Here is a 17,137-nt window from a genome sequence, read left to right on the forward strand (position 1 = left end):
CGCCCTCAGGAGAGCAGTGGCAGCCAGGGTGGTAGGGGCTTGGTGCGCAGAAAGGGGAGGAAGAGCATGAAATGATATGTGAGGTATAATTTGGCTGCTGGAGTGGTGAATGTATGTATGGAACTTAGTGCAAGGGTTGTCCAAGACATCCCTGTAATAGGAGCAAACAGCAATAAGTGCCTAAGAAAGGAGCTGTGAGAGTTAACTCCAGGTAAGGGGGACCTGCAGCCCCCAGGCACCCTGAGGAACTGGGGCAGGAAGGTCTGGAGAAGGCAGCACTGAGGGTGCAGGGTGTGGATCAGCCTGTGTAAGGGAGCTGGAGGGACATGGTGGGGGGGCCAGGGAGGTGGAAATGAGGTTGGTGTGGTTATGACAGCAGCCTGAGAGAAAGCTGTATGCGTTTAGAAAACCCAAACCTCAACAGGCAAAAACCCCCTCCTACCAATCAGGGGAGGATTATGATGTGTGGTCTGGGTCCAGCCTCTCTGCTGCCTAGCATCACCCCCCATGCAGTGTAAGGTTCAAGGCTTAATTCAACATGACCCAGTGGCTGGAGAGCCACTGATAATGAGAGCCCTCTGCAAATGAAATCGTGGCCAGCTGCCTTGGGGAGCAGAGCATCCCACACCCCTGTCACGGGAGCCCAAGCATGTTCTCCCTTCTGGGTACCAGCAGGGGAGAATTGGATGTCCCAGGATGTGGTCCAGATCTGTAAGCCCTGTTCTGCTGGGTGGGTCCTGCCCAATTTGGGCACCAAACCATCAGGCTTTTTGTTCAGACACACACATCATATGTGTTCAGGGCTATTGGTGGGAAAAGCCAAGTGAATGCACCCCTGATGGCTTTCCCCACCCCTCTCCCCTTTGTGCTTAGTGGGGACCGGAGGGGAAAACTCCAAGGTTTGGGTTTTTGTCTCCTCCACTTCAGCATTTCTTTAGGAGCTGAACAAGGGCAATCTCTGTAGCTCACTTGTATTTTTAAATCAGCAGGAAGAAGTGTATGGAAATGTATGTGTTTCACTGTATCAGCTGCTACCAGCTTTTAGCTTTATTACAGTAAGTGCAGAGTTTTTCGTGGGCCAAACTCATTCATTGGATTTAATGGAGTTAAACTGCACGCAGTTTTGGCAACTTGTTTGTGTATATCTTCGTAAAATGGACAGGCAGAGATAATAAATTCTATACTTTCTATGGCATCTTTTGGGGAAAAGCCTTCCAATATATCTTATAAACAACATGTATATTTTGCTACAGTATATGCTCATATCTAAGTACAAGGCACTTCAATGCTGGTGGTTTTTTTTCCCCTTTCCTAGGGCTATATATATGTGTGAACTTGGATTCACCTGTGTATTTTCTCATGCTGCTTTCCTTACAAGCGTCTTTAGCGCTTTAAACAATTTCATTGGATTTCTCTTTCCTTTTGGTGTATTTGTATCTCTTCCTAAAATGCAGGTGTAGTAAGAGCTGTAAGCCTTGCTGCAAAGGGCTTGGGAGGAGGGAAGAATAATGCATGTAAAGCCTCTTGCTATATAGCCAAAGTAAAACTGTCCCAGCTGCAAATACAATATCTCAGGACCTTTCACAGGTACAAACATCTGCTGTGAAACCTTTGAGGGTTCTTTCTTTCCCTTTTTCCTGAGATGCTGTTTTCTTCCTTTTCCAAGGTGTGATAGTATCAGTTTCTTGACGTATTCTGGGCTTAGCTCCTGCTTGTGCAGGGCCTTTCCCAGTATAACATGCAGCAGACTGACACTTGAAGCCGTAGAAAATCATTATTTGTAGAAGATGGGTTTGTTTTCTGATAAGGTATTTAGTGTTTTTTTCCAGGCTCTAAGCAAATTAGACCCAGACCTGTGGCTATTTGGTGTAGGGAGGGAAGGTGGTTGATGAGCTGAGCTGATTTATTACACAACTATGACATATCAAAAGGTTATCACTGCCCTATATGGACCACTTGGTGTGTGGAGTTGAGGGGAGAGGGTATAAATACATGGGGTAAATGCAAAACAATGGTGAGTGACAAGGACATAAATCTGGAGGTTCTGGTGACATTAAAATAAATTGTGGGTAGTAAGGCACGAGATATGTGATGTCAAAGGAACCCTAGAATGTATTTATATCCGAGGTCAGGATTTGCTGGGGTTTCTAAATAATGCATTAATTCAATTACACATTCTTAACTGGTGTTTGCTCAAATTGGAACAACATCATTCATTTACTTTTACTGCCTCTTATTTTTACTTTGCTGGTGTGGTGGGCTTCATTCTTTTCGACTCTTTTCCCCTCTCTGCTTTGTGAGGCTCATAACACCCAGCTGTGATGCTCACACCATCACTGCAGCTTCTTTGATAATACCCATTTCCCATATTACGAACATCTTTATGCTCACAGGCTGCGCAGCACTGACCTGACTCTAACTGGAGATAGGGGGAGAAAAAGAGCCCAGATGTGAAGCAGCTCCTTTCAAATGCTGAGCAGCATCCTTTCTTGGTAAAGCAGGGTGCTTGGCAGCATGCTGGAGCAGGATTAGGCCCTTTGGGCTCCTCCAGGCAGGGGTCTTATGCATGTGTTTTTGTTTTCCTCCTTGGAAACTCACATGGATGCTCCCTGTCCTTCTGGTCTCTGGTCTCAGGGCTGCTGCTCTCTGGTGCTCAGGGATGGGGAGACAGGGTGCTGCTGTGTGTCACCCACTGGGGCTTGTGTCTGTTGGCTGCTGCATGAGAAGAGTCGAGGGATAACACCTTCAACATCGTGCCCTTTCTCACATTGTCCTGAGGGTAGACGTGCTCTTGAGAGCTGCTCTCGAGTGTTTGCTCTTCAGCTTCTCCTGGGAAGGAAAGCTGGGTCAGGGGCATGTGTGCAGGGACAAGGCTGGTGGCCGGGGCTCTGGTTCTCTTTACAAGCTAGGTTTGGGGTTAGCACTTATCTGCAATAAATGTATTAGCTGCTTTATTTAAGGTATGTGATGATAACAGAATAGGGAGGCTAACACAAGCCAGGACTGCTCCCTTCAAGCCGTGCCTTCCAGAATGCTTGTCCCAGGTTTGCAGTGAGCAGGTTGGGTTTTCCTACTCACCACCCTGTTTCTTCCTTTAATTCTTGTTTCTGGCTTCGCTTCTCTTCCCCACCCGCTGCCCACACTCTCCTCTCGCTCGGAGGCAAGCGATGCAGCTCGAAAGCCCCATTCATCACTGCCTGCTAGCAAGGCACGAGCAGCCGCTCCATTGATTGACTGCGGCCGTGAGTGAGTTTAAAGTCATTACGCTCCCGAGGCAGCTTTTAAATATGACGAGATGAAAACCAAAGCTGTGAGAAGCCTTGTGGAAAGGGTGTCTCCAGCCAGGGAATCCCCAGACCCAACTGCTCTGGACACTGTGGGTATCCCTGTGTGAGCACGGACCGCTCCGTGCTGGTTAGGTGGGAGTGTGCCGGTGGAGAATTCAGTAGCAATATTTCGCTGTAGCAAAGACTATTGTGTAAAGCCATCCATCTGCTGTCTATCTAATGCTTTGCATGAGTTAATGAGCTGATCAGGAGAATGCTGCAGCAGCTGGGTGAGGTATATGATTCTTGTCTTCATGTTACAGGTGGGGGGGACTTGAAGGCACAGAGGTGAAGATTGAGGTTTCCAAGGTTGTTAGGGCGCTTTTTGCCGTTAGTGAATGCTATGGTTAAGATATTTGTCTGTGTCTTGTTTTATTGATTGATCGGTCTGATCTTCTTGGATCCTATTTGGCTTCAAGAGCAGTTCTGAGAGCTTGTTGTGGCAGCAACTCAGCCATGGAGAGTCTCAGCTCAGGATGGGATCTTCCAGTATGTTAGTGGCAAAACAGCTAGGTCTACTATGGCTCTTGGCTGTGATGTTTGTAAGTAGAAGTCTCTTTTCACTGGATAAGGCAAACTCTCGACATTTCTTACAACACTGGCTGTTTAACATACCTTCTTCTCACCCTGCAGCCTTTCCTAGGCAAAGCTTTCCATAAACATCCCCATATTCCTCAAAGTAACTCTCCTGGCCACCTGCGGCTTGCAGAGTGCCTGCCCGCCGATGGCTGATGCACGGAGTATCTCTCTCCTCCATGCTACGATAAGTGCAGCTTTTCAAGAACAGTGCATTGAGCAAATGCCATTCCACAGCCCCAAAATCTATCAGAGGAAATGACAGCGGCTGTAAGCATTAATCATCCAGTATCATCAAAATAAAGTTGTTGCAATAGAGCACTGTCAAAGAATGAGTGTCTTGACTGCGGCTCAGGGCTGGTTCCATTAATGCTGGTGGTTCACCAAGGTATTCTAGCAGGAGATGGTAATTGCATGGCCCAAGTGCTCATCTTGTGACATTATAAATTAACTCTTCCTTCTCCAGGCTGGGCAGCTGGTCAGTCTGATCACAAGGAAGAAGCCTGGGACAGTTGTGGAGTTTATCATTGTGCAGAGAAATTTGTGCCTGGCCCTGAAGGGGCATTTCCCACCCATCCTTCTGAGCTCTCGTAGCAAAAAGAGTAAAGTTGTTAAAGCAACACCAAAAAAAGACAATGATTTAAAAAAAAAAAAAAAAAAAATTGCACACTGGTTTTGGGGTATAAAAATACTTGCTCCTGCTTTGCTCCTGCTTTACTCCTGCCCCAAGATATAGCTTGGAAACAAAACCTGTAAACCTCATGCTGGTTCTGCCCCTGCTTGGGGCACAGCAGGTACAAATACTGTGGGTAGATGTGGTGAGTGTGATAGACAGGGCATCCATCAGGCCAAGGGCTGTGACCGCTGGTGTCACTGAGCTGATTAACTTCTGGGGATGGAGGGAGGCACTGCAGTAATGTCACTTCCAGCCGCCTTCTCCAGGGAAGGTGGTGCTGAGCAGTGAATCGCAAGATCTGGCATGTGGCCCAAGGGGATGGAGAGTTTTCTACTTAAAATCCAGGAGTTCAAATCTATCTCTTGTGTTTTATGGCACCACTGAACTTGTATGCTGCCTGTATTTGAGCCTCCATCCCTAGTGTCTGTGGGGACCTGGCCTATGCTAGGAAAAGCTGTGCTTTGTGAACTGAGCAGGACACTGATTGAGCAGGACACTGGGATTGAGCTGTGCATCTGCCCAGCTCTGGTGTGCAGGCACGTAGGGCTGAGACTGCAGGGTAGGGATGGACACCCATTTGATCCCATCTGTGTTGTCCACTTGGCCTGGCTCCTGTTTACTTTGCCTAGGGAAATGCTGAAGCACAGGGATAATGCAACTGCTTCTGGAGAACACCAACCACAGAGGAGTAAAAGGAAAACTTGAGGACTTATTTAAATGTCAACATGTTTCAACAGCTGTGCCAATTCACAATGGAGCAGAAATCAGGCTGTGGAGTTTGTGTAATGCTTCCTGGTTAAAGGAAGAAGGGGAAATAGATCTGTGGGATATGAGCCTTAAAGATCCACCAGAAATCATAGAATGACTTAGGTTGGAAAAGACCCTTAAGACCAAGTCCAGCTGTGATGCTCACAAGCACATCACCACCCCATTGAAGTTCAGAGAAGTCTGTTGTGGTTTTTGCTGCATGGGTCAGTTTGTTAATCTTGAGCTTTGCTGATAGTTTTACAGGAAAGTCCTCTTCTGTATTAAAATCCTTTCCAGCTGTAAACTCGATTGTAGGTTCTCTAATTCCACATTAGCTTTAAGGAAAAGCCCCATATGTTCTGCATGGCTTTTCTCCCCTCTCTTTTAATGAAGAATTGCTAGTTCCTGTTCTGACATATGTATATATACACACACACACATATATATATTGTTTTTTTTCCCAGCCTCTGTCTTCCTAACAAAACAGCCATAAAACAGTGTCATGTTGTATAGCCCTTGGGATGACACGCTCTCTTTTGCACTGGAACTCTTACTTGTGATGGTGAACAGAGAACACACTTCATTTTAATTAGGCTGGGTTGGGAAATAAGTGCATTTGATCTTGCTTTTTTCCCCTTTTATTTTGAAATGCTATTGTTGTATTTTCAGCAGGCAACTGGCACAGGTTGCCCAGAGCAGCTGTGACTGTCGCATCCCTGGTAGCATCCAAGGCCAGGCTGGATGGCGCTTGCAGCAACCTGCTCTAGTGGAAAGTGTTCCTGCCCATGACAGGGGGTTGGAACTGGATGAGCTTTAAGGGAAATAGCCTTCAAAGCTGCTCGGGTTTTCTGTGACCATCCGAGAGCCCCTTATAGGTATAAGGGGAATAATGGAGATTCCTGGACCTGGAGAGCTGACAGCTGCATTTGGTGGGTAAACCTGGAGGTGAAGTGACATGCCCAGGGTTACCTGAGACATTGGTGCTGGAGCCTGTGCTGGGACCAAGTCCTTTGACACCTGCTTCTGCTTGAACCATGAGACTTATTTTATTTTTCTTTGCAGCACAAGGAAATTTTTACTTAATTTTAAATGTTCTCCTAAATCTTGGTGACAGCAGGTTGATGTAAGTGTGTGCTGGGTCAGGGCATGTTCTCTTACATGTATGGATGCATACACAGCTGCAAGCATTTTCCATCTTTAGGCTTCTGCAGTCCAAGGGAGAGATCTTCTCTCCCTGCTGTGGATGTGTCCTCTCTCCCCTTGCACCATGGGCAGCAGTGTTGGATCCCCTGGCCTCAAGGGTGAGAATTTGGTAGAATTCCTGGTTGCTTTGATCATTCATTGCCCATTGAATTCCCTAATGAAGCTGGTGTGTGGATAGCCTCCTGGGACACTTGGGAGCTGGGCATGGCTGTGGGGTGAAAACCTGAGTATTGCGATAGGATCTCCCCTGGACTACACGAGCTGGGAAATTCCTCCCAGCCTGATGCACCTGAAGGTTTTAGGTTGTGCCTGAGCACATCAGCAGAGAATTACATGTTGGTCATGTCTTGTCTTCCAGGACTTGCCACAGATCTTGCTTTTAGTGGTGTCATCAGCAGGTAAAATGCAGCTGCTGCCTTGGGGGTGAGAGCAGCGGCCCCCAGAAAGGGTGATGCAAACTACTTGGGTTGGATGGCAAGGCAGGTGGTGCTCATCCCAAGCATAGACAGGAAAGTCCAGGCTCTGTGTCCCTTTTGATATGCGACATCCTTTCAGCCGCACCGTAGCCTACATGCTCGCTCAAGAGTGAATGGTGCTTCCTCATCACCGTGCAGCATCTGAGCTTTCCTAGAGGTCTCCATCCATTTACCAGCGTGGATTATGCTTACGAAGCTCTGAGATCGTGCTGGATGAGAGCCTAAGGAAACTGCAGGTGGGAAATTGAAGGAGAAAAAAAAAAGTGCTGGGGACAGCAAGTCAGCCCAAGTCAGTTTATAGCAATTCCGTCTTATTTAAATGAAAAGAGATAGCAATGCATAAACCATTTAAATATTTCATCTATGGAAGAGCCCTGAATGAATTTGTACTACATGTGCATGTGTAATGCTTCAGCACAGAATGGCAGCAGAGGCACCAGCCCCGCTCAGGCCCATGCTTGTATGGGGTTGTGCCCCAGCTCTCCAGGCTGGCTGGAGGGTGTTGATTAAAGTGTTTTGTTTGAACAGGGGACTCATTTCACCCTCATTTTACCTTATCAGTGTCTTAACAGGTTGGGTTTGACTATCTCAGGTGAGGGCCTCATCCTGCTCCTATGTGCTTTCTGCCTCATGGGTGCCTGGTGACCCTGGAGGGTGCACAAAATAGCCCCAGCTCAAAGCTGTGCCTGCCCAACCTTGTGGAGAGTCATGAAGTCACTGATGTAAATGGGAGGAGAATTTGTCCTTTTAGCTTTAAAAATACCTATATTTTCTTTGATGGCATTTTGCTTGGGGCAGCCCAGGAGCTTGCAGGAGTGTGCAGCCCAGTTGAGGTGCTGCTGAGCTGGAAGGGGTGCCAGGACACCCCAGTTAATCCCATTTGTGAAACACATTTGTCTCTAAAAACCTAAACAAGCAAAACTCCGTGGGGTTTCTTCTTCTCAACATATTTAATTTTCCTGGCTTCCTGTAGCCAGGTTGGAGATGCTTCATTTGTGGAAAATCCTCTCTGATATTGCTAAATAGGATTCTGTAATCTCCGGCAGCTAAAGTGCTTTTTGGGTCCAAGGGTGTTGTGTTGGTGTGTTTCTCGGTTTGTTTGGGGTGTTTTTTCCCCCTGACTCTGTCCATCCTTACCGAAGTGCAGGCTTTCCAGCGATGAGTGATTTGGAGCTTATCACTGGGAAGTGCCCTGAATGCCAGACCCGCACTTACATGGGGAGAGAAATGCATGAATTTTCCACATCAGTAGGAACTGAAGATTTTGCTAAAGGTGTCTTGAGCTGTAAGTAGTGAGATATGGCTCTGCCGGAGAGATCCGGAGAGGCAGAAACCTGCCTGGAAAATTAAAACGTGGATTTCATGCCTCGGAAAACCATCTATAAGGAAAGATGCAAGTGCTGGCTGGCTCCTGGCCATGCAACAGGTAACTCCAGCAGGGCTCCTCAGCAGTGAGGTTGCTGAACCGCAGATGTTGTGGCTGGCTTTAATCTGACTTCAGAGATGTTCATTAGGGAGCCTTGGGCTGGATGCAGGCTGCGTTGTCTTGAGGGCTGCAGCACAGCCAGGGATGTGTGGGGATGTGTCAGCCCCCGTGGTCAGTGCCATCCCTGCGAGTGCCGCTCCATGCACTGCTTGCCTGCTGGGTCAGCTGCTTCTGTCTCCATTTTTTATATGTAAAAGCTCCATTAAATGTTGTCACAGCCTGGGGTGCAGATGGACTTGAGACAGACTGACCACAGCCAGGGCAGGGGCAGTCGGGACAAAGTTACCTTCCCAGTTACAGCCTCTGGTGATACATGCTGAAGGAAAAGGAAAAGCAATAAGTAAATCAAGCCTCTGCTTGTTGTCCTTAAGGTCTGTCTGTTAGCTAATGAGACAGACTCCTGAACCTCTTATTAAATAATAGTACTTGGCACTTTTATAGAGTTACTACCTATAACTTAAACCCAAGCTCTGCATTGACAAAGGGCTGCAAACAGCACCCTATTCTGCCAGTGCCTTGATTTTGGTGTGGAGGCTATACTGGGTGTTCTGATAACAAGGGCAGGTCTGTGGCTTGGTGAGCTCTGAGGAGCAAACCCACCCCGGGAGGGAGCGTCACTTCTGCCTGTGCTCACCCAACCATGGGCAATGGTTGCGGTCATGGTAAACATCTGCTATGACCCCTCAGTACAGTAGTGCCCTGTTCGTGAGGTCCCTGGCATCTCTCTGTGCTGGCTTTGCCTGCTGCCCTGGGTTCCCTATCCAGCATCACATTGGCTAACCCACTGCTCTGCCCTCTACCTTGCCCTCCTCATCACACCCCATGGAGCTGCCATGTGGTTTTGGTGCCCGGCACGTAGCTAAATGTCTGTTTGTAAGACAATACCTCGGCATTATTTAGTGAAAACATAAGCAGCATTGTACAGCTGGTAGCAAGATTGATTGAAGTGACATTTAATCCAAGGAAAATACATGATACGTAGTCTAGGATTCCTTGTTTATCCATCATATAATGCAGTTCATGGGGATTAAATATCCCTCCTGTAAAGTTGTTTGAGATCAGTGTTGTTATTTGTTTTGCAAATGATCCTGACAGGGATGCTGAGTGCTATTGATTACCAATGGTTCTTTAAAAATTACTATTATACTGCAAATTATGAACCTTGGGGATATCCAGTTATATGATAATGAAAAGGCATTGGCGTGTAATGACACATGCATCATAACAAGTTTTCTCTTCCTATATAATGGAGATTGAAAGGAACATGATTTATGACCAATAGCATTAGCTGCCTACCATGGTATGTCCAAAGTAGCATGATGGAATTGCCTGGTTGTTCATCATGGCAAGAAACACAAATGATTAGAAAAGCAATTTAGGAAAAAAATCAAGAAAAAAACCCTTTTTCTGAGCAAAATCTCCTCTATTTTCCCATTTAAAATATGTAAACCAGTCTTCTAATTCATAAATAGCTAAAATCCCTCTATCACTCTCCCTCGCTCTGCTCCAGGAGCATCCACAATGCCTTGCAGGAAACCAGTGCTGCCAGTCCTAGAGGAACTCTTGGGTTTGCTAGGAAAGCCTTCCCAGAGCTCCTGGCCATGGCTGTGATGAACATGCGAATGAGAGCCCTGAATCAGCTGGGAATTTCAATGCGTTGGTGCCCTTGAAGCCTATGGAGGACACTTGTGTTGAGTTGTGCGCTCTCATTCCTGATGATGAATGTGTGATAACACAACTGCTTGTCTTCCAGGCTGTCCTGGTGTTTCCCAGTTCCATAGCTGAGGACTGAATGCTCGATGTGATTGAGAGGAGCCAAAGGGCTGCTTTGGGCTATAGGGGCTTGAGCAGTGTCACAGGAACGTTCCCCACCATCGGGACAGTGCTGCGTGCCATGACCTTGCCATGGCCACATGCTATGGGCAGTGGAGAGGTGCTTTTGATTTACACGTGCATGGAGAAATACATGTCCAGGAGCCAGTGCCAGCAGAAGCACGTGTAAATCAAAAGGAAGGGAAAAAAACGTTTCCTTTCTTCCTCTGGCACCTTTTCAGCATCTTTTGTCATGAAGTCATGTATTGCACTGAGAGCCACCAGGCTGCCAATAGGGAGAAATACCCATACTGTCCCTGAAGTGCCTATGGGCAGGAGACCTCCTCCATAGATACTGATTTATTTTCACCCTGTGTTAATGTATTTTGCTGTGCTGCGGTAGGGACACTTGCACAGTAATTTCTTTAAAGAGACTCAGCACTTGATAACCATGCTTTAGGTAAGGGAAGAAGGAGTGGTGTGCTTGTTTAGGTATTATTCTGCAAGCTGTAGGACATCTAAAGATCCAGCACCAGCCTCCCATGAATCCCACTAGCCTACTTGGAAATGGGATGGAGGGATGCTGAAGTAGCAAAAGGGAACTTGGAGCCCACGCACACACTAATGGCCGGTGGAGGCTGGGTGCATCCCCCTGATCGTGAGCATCACTGTGCTGTTACCCACCTTATCCAGAGGAATTACTTATTCCCCCTACCTGAATTAAAAATAGTGCCCTGGGATGAGGCTACCAGGCTGTATCCTGCCAGCCTGGCTGCTCAGTGGAGAGGCTGGAGGTGCCTGAACGCCTTCCTCCCAGAACAATGAGGAGCAAGTGCTCCTTGAGACAACACACCATGGAAGCAATTTGGAATATAAACACCAGCACAGAGTAAAATTCTCCCCCTTGTGGAAAAGCTGCCCCTTGACTTGCAATAAAGTAATTATTTATCGTGCTGTTTTCTCAGCCCAAGTCCTCTGCAGGTCACTGTGTGCTCTACTCGGTCTTGCAAGCTGTTTGTAACCGTGCTGTGATTCAGGAGTAGTTGGCAGCTACAGCGATGCTGTCATTAGGGAAGGGCCATGTGCAGAGGGGGCTTTGGTTTTGCAATAAAAATTAAATCCCAGGGTTTTGTCAATGCTTCAGATATGAGATTCTCCACTTAGAGTGACAGAGAGCTTTTTAGAGCAACTGCAATTTCAAGACTGTGGAGGAGGGTGAATCCAGGCGGGGAAATCATGAGGCAGGACTTGGAAATGCTGGCACAAGGGGTCTCTGGGGGTCTGCAGTCCAGTTTCCCCCTTGAAGCAAGGGTTTTGTCAATGGCGTATCAGGTTGGTGTTGACTTTGTCTAGGCAAGTCGTAGAACACCAGAGGTATTTGGGGGTACAGGTCATGGATTTCATCCTGTGACTATGTGGACCCAAAGCAAGATCCTCTGGCCCTTCAGAAAGGCAGAGAGGACCTGAACTGGAGACATTTTAGGGGATGGAGGAAAAGGCTGTTTATTTATCTTCTTTGTCATGCCCAACTGAGGGTGGGTTAATGTACAGAACTGGACAGGAGATGCCTTTGTCAGGAGCATGCTTGACCTCTGCAGAGATGTGCACAGATGTGAATATGCTGGGGAATGAGGTTTTTACCACCATTACCGTTGTAGGTAACCTAATCTGATGTCTGATCCAAACCCTCCCAGGAGAGAGAGTTCTCTTGCAAGAATTCTTTGAATGGCAAACACTTCACAGTGACCAAGGGGAGCCTGGAGTGGGAGGAAAAGAGCCCTTGTTTCTGTCAGCTCTACTGGATTGGGTGGACCTAAAAGTAGCAGGGATGAATGCTGTTGGCACTGTCATCACCTTAATGCTTTGTGTCACAGCTGTAGTGGGACATTGTCATATATGTGGATTCTGGGGGGTCTTTTGATCCAGAATTGCATCACGTTTTATGACAAAAGTCAGTGTAAAATGGTTGTGATTGGAGCCATGTCCTTCAGCCCCGTAACTGGCTGCATAAGTAAGTCACCAAGTCAGTCTGCACAGCAGCAAAGTGGTGCATAATTCAGGAGGGATTTCTGAGTGACACAGGAGACATAGGGATGCAGCAGAGCTGTCACTGCATTGTGCAAAGCAAGTTGGTTGGGGTGAAGGTCCTCTTTGTCCCCCTGAATGCCCTAGGTCCTTAGATGGACCAGCATCACTGGCGTTGTGTTGCATGAAGGTGAGACACAAAGTGGGGCAGGATTTGCCTCTCTTTGGAACGGTTTATCTGGAAAATACAGATACATGAGCATATTTAGGGTGTCTGCCATGGCCTCTCTCCACCTTGGACCATTGCTACTCCTTATACCAGCACTTGCATGTGTATCAAGCAACACCTTCCTACCCCAATAGCATCACCCTTGCTGGGGGAGAGTGAGATGGGTGAAGAGGCCCTCGGGGGCAAGAAGACTGTGGCTTAGAGAAGGTTGTAAGAGGTTTGCTCACACCTTAGGAAAAGTTTCTCCTTCTCTTGTGTGCTAGTGTTGACTTTCAGTTTGTTATTTTCCCTGCTGTTGTAATGAAAGTCCAAATGCTACACAACTGCAGAGATCCTGACATTGGAAGGTAGCAGCCAGCATGCACTGTTTCGCTGGAAAAGAGGATCCATCCAAATGGTTCCTTTATGTTTATTTTTGGTTTTGGCTTCTTTTTTTTTTTTCACTGTATTCTTAAAACTTCCCTTTCAGGGCTTAACAGCTTAACCATTTCAAAATCATGCCAAGCGGAAATGTAGCATACGATTCTCTCACTAAACATTGTGCTGATCGCTCAAATGTATTCTGCATTTGTAGAAAAGCTGCAAAAAAACTGGGCTGAAAGAGAGTGAGAATTAGCACTCAGATGAGGAGCCAGGTCTTTGGATGCTTAGGAAAGATCTGGGTAAGCAAACAGTGTTCGTTGTCACCTTCTTGCTCTGCAGCATCTTGTGTTGGCGTGGTTCACAGCAGTATTGGTGGGCAGGCAGGTGCTGAAGAACAGATCTCAGTCCTGAGGCTGGTACAGTCTTTAAACATGGGCCTTGGTCCTGCTTGTTGTTCCTTGATATCTGAATTATGCTCCAGGCTCTGCTGCCAAATTCCTTGCTGGGTTTCAGCAGCTCTCTCAGTCTCTTGGGCCTCCCTCTCTTTTCCACAGGAAAGGGATTACAGTACCAAAAATAGCCTATTTTCCAAGGAGGGGCTCTTTGTGATTTTCCTCTGTAAAATACATCTTTCTCCCTGTTCCTGCAAGTGAAATACAAAGGAGATGTGATTCACCACCAATGCTGATGTGCCGAGCTGGCAGAAAAATGTTGCTGCTGGTGAGCAAAGGATGCTTTGTACTTGTACATGTGCCCATCTGACACACTGGGTTGGTGGCAGACCTATCTGCTTATCCTGCTGAGACGCTGGAGAATTCAGGTCAGAAATGGCCCTTTTCTGGTCCCCACCTGGTGCTGATGGAGCACCTCAGGTGGGAGCAGATGACGCTTCTGGGAGGTGATGAGTGTTATCTGCTCATGGGACGCCCGTAACCCTGAGCTGCGGAGCTGAGCTTGGGATCGCAGCAGCCTCTGTTAAAGATGCTTTGAGCTGGAGTTTACTCTTTCGTTGTTGCTCTCAGGCTTGCAGGGTGAAGTAAGGGACAGCTGATGATTATTAGTAGCTTTAAAATTAATAATGCTCTTTAGAATGTTTATGCTTTCATTAATAATAAATATAACACATGCTGTGTTGTATCTAGACCAAGCAATGCAAGATGATTGCAAGGTTCCCAGGAGCTCCTGGGAGCTCCATGTTGACATGAGCAGGAGGTTCCCCAAATCAGGCCCATTTGGCAGAGGATGTGGGGAAGGCCTCAGTTTGATTTCCACAAGTTTCACCTGTGTAAATTCTGGTGTGCAGGGGACAAGCAGGATCCTGTGCCCCGTCAGCCCCATGTGCCTTTGAAGCAGCTCCAAGTTCCTTCTTCTGTCACACACCAAGAGCTGAATGTGGCCATATGATTTATTTCTAATATTCCTAGTGAAAAGAGGAGGGGGTGTGAAGGTCTCTGGGCTGCGGGCAGCGGTAAAGCACATGGCATAGAGTGATGGTGCAGATTATGGATGTGCAATGAGTACGGGCACATTTGCTGTTTGAAAAGCCTGTGGCTATTTAGGGTGTAGGGGAAGGGAAGAGAGGGATTCCTCTATTTATCTCCTCACTTCTTCCAAGTCAGTCCCTGCTGGCTGATGTGGTTGGCACATGCAGAACAGCACGGCTTGATGCTTCAGCAGATGGTCTCCAGCTAGTGTGATAGTCTGTTCAGAGCTGGGAGGTGGGGAACATTAAAGAAGCTAATGGCAAAATGTCTTGCCATGATCTTCAAGGAGCAGTAATGAAGAGCACTTTCTGATACTGTTCACATTGTAGGAAAGTTCTCCCCTCCCTTTTCAATTAATAACCATCAGGGGAAGAGACTTTCCTAGCTTGTACAGGAACAACACTGAAGAAACCAGTTGCAGTCATATTGTTGGAGAGCGTCCGGCTCCACTTGAGTTGTTTTTCCACTACTTGGGTAAATAACTTAAGACAATAAGAAGGACTGCTGAGAGGGTTGGCAGTGAAATGCATCTCCTGGGAGATGGGGGCAATGTTGTTTATTGGTGGGGAGCTGCCTGTGCATGACGGCTCAGTCTTGCAGTTATGTAGAGAGAAGGGAAACAAACGGACTCTGTTTTAGCACCGGACTCATTGCAAGGAGATATGCCAGGGATCATTAGTGCCACAGCCATCATTATCTTTTGCTCAGATTAGTTTTTTCCATTTTTCTTTTTTTTTTTTTAAAGGCATAAATAATGGCTGGTTCCCGTTAGATCAGATAAGGACAAAATAATAGCAGTATCACAAAGATTGAGGTCTGCAAGATTAAATTTGAAAGGGAGGAGAAATGATAGCTTTGGCCCTGCTTGCTATTATACCAGCCGTACGGATAAATGACTGTATGCAGATAAGCAGGGCAAAAATAAAAGGGATGCTCAGGAAGACATGGCAAGAAAAATAGGAACTAATCAGCAGATTCAACCACTGTAATAATGCAGTAAACATGGAAAATTACATTATATTAGCTCCTCTGCTTCTCATTGTGTGTATTAGCCACAAAGTCATCGATAGACAATTCTCTGTAAAGATGCAGCGCTGCAGATATTGGAGCTTCCCTCGCCTGAGGGAAGACATTTGTGATGGTAAAGGGGAAAGTTGTCCTTCAAAACTGCGTAAGGAAAAAGTGGCTCAAGTCAAGCTGGAGAAATGCTTGAGGTCTCTGAGTTAAAAATCTGCTCTTGGGAAAAGGACAGTTGGTCTGTTCATCCCTAGTGCCTAGGCAGTGGTAGCTGTACATGCGGTTGCACAGCTTCATTGCAGTCCTGGGGTGTTCCTCTCATGTGGGAGAAACCGGTCTGATGCAGATTTAATTGTAATGTTTGTGTGTGTGTATATATATATATGGGTTTTTTACTGGTGAACTTGATTTCCACTTTGTTCAGCTTCTCACAAAGAATGACAAGTAGCCACTGCAGCCTTTTCCCTCAAGTTCAAGTAAAACCAGCATGTAACATTATTTGCAAATTAGCCTCATCTCTCTGGCTCCCAGTTAAAGTAGGAGCTGCTTGGTCCAAGGTCCCTCCCAAAATATCCGTTTAAGCCATGTAATGATTCTGACTCTCTCATGCCTAGTAGATGAAAGAAGATCTGTGATTTATTTTTAAAGCTTTGAACCCCAAACATGGTCAATCATAGGAAAAAAAGAATTAAAAAGAGAAAGTCATGATAATACAAAGCTGGAAGAGAAGCAGCCCTACACTTCACAGTAAAATCCGTTTTCTTTGCACTTTTTTATTAACAGCTCCCACTATGATCAGTGCTTAAATCTACCTGCAACCCAGGATGTTGGAAAATTACCGAAAGACAGCAACGTCCTCCCCGCTGCGTGGTGAGAAAGGAAGGATGCACCTTGAGGTATGGGCTGGCATATTGTTTTATCCTCTGTTCCCTGTTCGTGTAGCACTAAGCCTGCTTCTTGCGTTGACTAGACGGGGGGGAAACAAGTTATTTGCAAGGGGGAAACTTCAGAAGTGATTCTCGAAACTGTCTCAAGCCAAAGATCTGTTGTCTGTCTGGGATCTGCTCTGAACCCAAGCAGCTCTATTTCCCCTGACCTGGAAGAAGTGGTTAACAGTGGTGTTTTGTCCTGCATTTGCTGTTCGGTTTTAATCTGCGCCTGTGGAAGTTAATTGTCCAACTCTTCTCAATGGTAACAGGGTTAGAGCGGCGCTGGCTGCTCCTGCAGCCAGGGGTGAGGAGGCAGCTCTGCTCTCCTCCTGCAGCAGCATTGGAAAGCAGAGCACATGCTCTGTAATTACCCTCTCCCCGGGTCAGGTTGAACATCACATGAAATCACCACTTCCCCAGTGCTGGAGTGTCTTCCCAGGGATTGCACGAAGGGCTGAGCAGGATGAAGCTGCCTTGGCTGCTGCTGCTGATCAGCCTTTTTAGTGCAGGAGCAGAGCTATACGCTCCTCCTGGGTTTTCTTAATCCAGCCTCAATCCATGCACTTCAAACAGGAGCCTTTTTTTAGGGCTGTGCTGAGCACTTGAGTCTCCCAACAAGCTGCTTTCATGCCTGTAAGGGCCAGAAACAAGCCAAAAAGCCAGTTTCACTTTGCTTTGAAGGGGATGGGGATTGTTTCCCCTGTGCAGGGGAGGACAGAGGGGAGCAGTGGTTCCCAGGACAGCGAAAGGGAGGGCTGGTGACTTTCTGAATATGGATTTTCTGACAC

The 17,137-nt window shown here is 46.8% G+C and overlaps 1 protein-coding gene across 3 annotated transcripts in view; it reads left to right on the forward strand.

The window, feature by feature from the left end:
- The window catches only part of ELFN1 (extracellular leucine rich repeat and fibronectin type III domain containing 1), a 120,811-nt gene that overhangs the window by 20,043 nt on the left and 83,631 nt on the right, over positions 1-17,137 (forward strand). For all 3 annotated transcript variants that reach the window (XM_030484382.1, XM_030484380.1, XM_030484381.2), the window contains exon 2: positions 16,204-16,316. The gene's annotated coding sequence lies outside the window, so the exon portion shown is untranslated. The remainder of the gene's footprint in view (positions 1-16,203; positions 16,317-17,137) is intronic.

Source organism: Strigops habroptila, chromosome 4 (genome assembly GCF_004027225.2).
Source record: "Strigops habroptila isolate Jane chromosome 4, bStrHab1.2.pri, whole genome shotgun sequence".
NCBI lineage: Eukaryota > Metazoa > Chordata > Aves > Psittaciformes > Psittacidae > Strigops > Strigops habroptila.